Below are 5,000 nucleotides of genomic sequence, written 5' to 3' on the forward strand. Positions count from 1 at the left end.
AAATAATGTGACAGGTGAAATGAAGAACGTGATCTTCTTTATCTCCTAATGTACTGCACAAGTTGACTGCAGGTATTTAACTTAAAAAATATCTACAAATATTCAAACATTTATTTAAAAATCTAATAAATCGTTTAAACGGTATTGAAAAACCATCCCGTGGCTATTTCCAAATACCCCAGTATATGGTAAATACGGTATACCGCCCAGTTTAGTGTGTGCTATAGTGTGTGTTATGGGTGTATCGGTTCACCAAACCCACATTCGGTTTGTATTGTGGTTTTGGGGTCACGGTTTGGTTTCAGTACAGCGGGAAAGTGAAATTCCAACAGTTACTGTAGTTCATTTTTGTTTATTTAAGAAAAGTGTTGGTTTTCCTGACCATTATTCCTCCTCCGCCAAACTTTACAGTTGGCACTATGCATTGGGGCAGGTAGCGTTCTCCTGGCATCCGCCAAACCTAGATTCAGCCGTCGGACTGCCAGATGGTGAAGCGTGATTCATCACTCCAGAGAACGTGTTTCCACTACTCAAGAGTCCAATGGCGGCGAGCTTTACACCACTCCAGCCGACGCTTGGCATTACGCATGGTGATCTTAGGCCTGTGTGCGGCTGCTCGGCCATGGAAAACCCATTTCATGAAGCTCCCGATTAACAGTTATTGTGCTGACATTGCTTCCAGAGGCAGTTTGGAACTTGGTAGTGAGTGTTGCAACCGAGGACAGATTATTTTTACGCACCACGTGCTTCAGCACTCGGCGGTCCCGTTCTGGGAGCTTGTATTGGCTTACCACTTCGCGGCTGAGCCATTGTTGCTTCTAGACGTTCCCACAGTGCGGATCAAACAGAGGTCCCCGCACCAAACCAGTATCGTTACACCCCTAGTGTGTGTGTGTTGTAGTGTGTGTGTGTGTTGTAGTGTGTGTGTGTGTTGTAGTGTTTGTGTGTGCTGTAGTGTGTGTGTGTGTTGTAGTGTTTGTGTGTGTTGTAGTGTGTGAAGTCAGGCATCTCGGACAGTAATGGGCTACTGTCGGTCAAGGAGAGAGGGAGAGAGGGAGAGAGGGAGAGAGGGAGAAAGGGAGAGAGGGAGAGGGAGAGAGGGAGAGGGAGGGAGGGAGGGAGGGAGGGAGAGAGGGAGAGGGAGGGAGGGAGAGAGGGAGAGGGAGGGAGGGAGGGAGGGAGGGCAACCTTGAGAAAATCCTCTGCATTATCATTTCCTCAGTGAAAACAATGTACTGAGCAAATGTCAAATTGGCTTTTTACCAAATTACCGTACGACAGACGACGTATTTACCCTGCACACCCAAACAAACAAACCAAAACAAAGGTGAAGTCTTCTCATGCTTTGTTGATTTTCAAAAAAGCTTTTGACTCAATATGGCATGAGCGTCTGCTATACAAATTTTATGGTTGTGAGGTCTGGGGTTCGCTCACCAACCAAGAATTCACAAAATGGGACAAACACCAAATTGAGACTCTGCATGCAGAATCAAAAAAAAAAAATCCTCTATGTACAACAAAAAAACACAAAATAATGCATGCAGAGCAGAATTACGCCGATACCCGCTAATGATCAAAATCCAGAAAAGAGCCGTTAAATTCTACAACCACCTAAAAGGAAGCGATTCCCAAACCTACCATAACAAAGCCATCACCTACAGAGAGATGAACTTGGAGAAGAGTCCCCTAAGTAAGCTAGTCCTGGGGCTCTGTTCACAAACACAAACAGACCCCACAGAGTCCCAAGACAGCAACACAATTAGACCCAACCAAATCATGAGAAAACAAAAAGAGAATTACTTGACAGATTGGAAAGAATTTACAAAAGAACAGAGCAAACTAGAATGCTATTTGGCCCTAAACAGAGAGTACACAGTGTCAGAATACCTGACCACTGTGTCTGACCCAAAATTAAGGAAATCTTTGACTATGTACAGACTCAGTGAGCATAGCCTTGCTATTGAGAAAGTAGGCAGACCTGGCTCTCAAGAGAAGACAGGCTATGTGCACACTGCCCACAAAATGAGGTAGAAACTGAGCTGCACTCTCTAACCTCCTGCCAAATGTATGACCATATTAGAGACACATATTTCCCCCAGATTACACAGACCATCAAAGAATTCGAAAACAAATCCAATTAGGAAAAACTCCCATATCTATTGGGTGAAATATCACAGTGTGCCATCACAGCAGCAAGATTTGTGACCTGTTGCCACAAGAAAAGGGCAACCAGTGAAGAACAAACACCATTGTAAATACAACCCATATTTATGTTTATTTATTTCCCTTTTGTACTTTAACTATTTGCACATCGTTACAACACTGTATATAGACATAATATGACATTTGAAATGTCTCTATTCTTTTGGAACCTTTGTGAGTGTAATGTTTACTGTTAAGTTTGTATAGTTTATTATCTATTTCGCTTGAGAGAGAGAGAGAGAGACAGAGAGAGAGAGACAGAGAGAGAGAGCGAGAGAGAGAGCGAGAGAGAGAGAGAGAGACAGAGAGAGAGAGCGAGAGAGAGAGAGAGAGCGAGAGAGAGAGAGAGAGAGAGAGAGAGACAGAGAGAGAGAGAGAGAGAGAAAAGAGAGAGAGAGAGAGAGAAAAGAGAGAGAGAGAGAAAAGAGAGAGAGAAAGAAAAGAGAGAGAGAGAGAGAAAGAGAGAGAGAAAAGAGAGAGAGAGACAGAGAGAGAGAGAGAGAAAATAGAGAGAGAGAGAGAGAGGGGTGTGTTCTGTCGTCACAGCTGCTCGGCCATGTGATGTGTCACCGTTCTATTTGTGGTCCAGTCATCTGAATGGGTTGTTACTCTCCCTCTGAATGGTGGTCTAGCACTAACTGGTCTCACTCCTTCTATTTATCGTGTCAGACAGACAGACAGACAGACAGACAGACAGACATAGAAGATGCATGGAGAAAGTTGTGTTGCTTTAAAATAAATTGTTCGGAAATTAAATAATTCGCCAGTATACAGAAAACATTCGTTTTGGGATTGAAAGTTTTCAGAGAATTTATAAACGGAGCAAGCCAGGAGGCTTTTCTGACATCTTGTGAGTACGTACTAGGACATTTGTGTTCGTGTTGTATAATCTGCATGACTGACTGCTGGGCCTAACCAATCTGGGACCTGTCAAGAATGTTACAGAGCTTCTTAAAGGTTTACACTGAATATTGAGACTGTATGTATCTTCTCTTTGGTAGTCACTGCTGTGAGATTGGATATTAGATAACCCTTAATCGTTCCTGTATGTGACATTATGACATTATCTGCGCCCCGTGTGTCCAGCCAGAGAGATCATCTATAGAGAAATGTCAGCAGGCATGTCAGGTCTCAGGCCCTCTCCATATGAGGGGTTAGCTGGGAGCAGCAGGCAGGGGGAGAGCAGACCTGGCTTCAAATACTATTTGAAGTCTTTACAAATACTTTTAGCATTTGCTTAGCCTGCCTAGCATGCCAGATGAGTGGGGTTTGCACTGTTGTGATTATTCTATTGGTTACATCACGCCAGACAAGCTTAACTAAGCAGAGATAAAGTATTTGAAACGATTTTGAATAGTATTTGAACCCAGGTCTGCTAGGGGGAGAGGGGCTGCCTGCCCTGGGGTCGTCTCACTTAAATGGTGCTCTGGAAGAAATTGGAGTAGGGCATGATCACGTTTGTCTGGGAACCAAAATGAACGCGGTCGTAGTGAGCAAGGGGTGACTGATCCTGTAACACCCACCCTCTATCAGTGTTCCCTAGGAGAAGGGGGGTAGCTGCATCCCAATATGGCGACCGGAGTATGGGGGAGGGGGACGTGTCGAAAGGAAAGGAGTGGGTGTGTCGAAAGGAAAGGAGTGGGTGTGTCGAAAGGAAAGGAGTGGGTGTGTCGAAAGGAAAGGAGTGGGTGTGTCGAAAGGAAAGGAGTGGGTGTGTCGAAAGGAAAGGAGTGGGTGTGTCGAAAGGAAAGGAGTGGGTGTGTCGAAAGGAAAGGAGTGGGTGTGTGGAAAGTTCTCTGCTATAGGTTGGACGGTTTTGATTGAGCTGTGTTTTTTTTCTTCTGTTTCTTACCAGACAACTACCGTACGCTGAGCTACCGTATATTGAGCTACCGTATATTGAGCTACCGTATATTGAGCTACCGTACGTTGAGCTACCGTACGTTGAGCTACCGTATATTGAGCTACCGTACGTTGAGCTACCGTACATTGAGCTACCATACCGCGAGAGTTTGGACTTCTGTTTTTAAGCGAGAGGATAAGTCTGAGTCATATTTCACTGTTAGTTTGGCACAAATAATTGTACATTTTCAGTTATAAAACGGTTTATTTTTTATTAAAAGTATTGATGATGTGTGTACTGTTGCATCATGTCTTGTATGTGTGTGCTGTGACTGCCTGATATGGGATACTAGGTAGCTACTTACCACGCCGTTACCAGGCAGTAGTGCTTGTCAAGCGGGAGCGAAGGGCACTGTGTCCCGGTGTTGCCCTTCATACCATCTCCATCGAGTAGTAGACTGTATGTATCAAGGTGACATCTAGATGATTATCAATATTAGTTATTTCTTGAAATAAAATCGTGAGAGAAAAAAAAAAATCCCATTTAGCTCTCGCCGGCGACAGACCATTATAACGTTACCCAGTAGGAAGCACTTCATTTCGGCAGGTACAACACCGGATGTCACACCCTGGCTCTGGGACTCTATTTGTTGAGCCAGGGTGTGTTCATTCTATGTGTTTATTTTCTATGTTGGGGGTTCTAGTTCTTCATTTTCTATGTTTGCCTGAGTGACTCCCAATCAGAGGCAACGAGTTCAGCTGTTGGCTGGTTGTCTCTGATTGGGAGCCATATTTAAACTGTCTGTTTTTCACTTTGTGTTTGTGGGTTTTTGTTCCGTGTTCGGTCATTGTCACCGTGGACGTTACGAGTCGTTTGTTGTTTTGTTTCGTGCTTTAATTTAATAAAGTAAACATGTTCATTCATCACGCTGCGCATTGGTCTACTTCTCTCCCTG

The 5,000-nt window shown here is 44.2% G+C and overlaps 2 protein-coding genes across 3 annotated transcripts in view; both read left to right on the top strand.

Annotated features, from left to right (window-relative positions):
* LOC311102044 (glutamate receptor ionotropic, kainate 1-like) overlaps positions 1–5,000 on the top strand; it is a gene marked incomplete at both ends in the record, with an annotated part of 60,838 nt that overhangs the window by 54,707 nt on the left and 1,131 nt on the right. The gene's annotated exons all lie outside the window — the stretch shown is intronic.
* Positions 2,806–5,000, top strand: part of LOC311102220 (high affinity cationic amino acid transporter 1-like) — a 27,090-nt gene continuing 24,895 nt past the window's right edge. The window contains exon 1 of one of the 2 annotated variants that reach the window (XM_084143480.1): positions 2,806–3,056. The gene's annotated coding sequence lies outside the window, so the exon portion shown is untranslated. The remainder of the gene's footprint in view (positions 3,057–5,000) is intronic. The other variant, XM_084143479.1, reaches the window with a different exon arrangement.

The sequence above is a fragment of the Coregonus lavaretus genome, assembly GCF_964263955.1.
Source record: "Coregonus lavaretus genome assembly, chromosome: 26".
NCBI lineage: Eukaryota > Metazoa > Chordata > Actinopteri > Salmoniformes > Salmonidae > Coregonus > Coregonus lavaretus.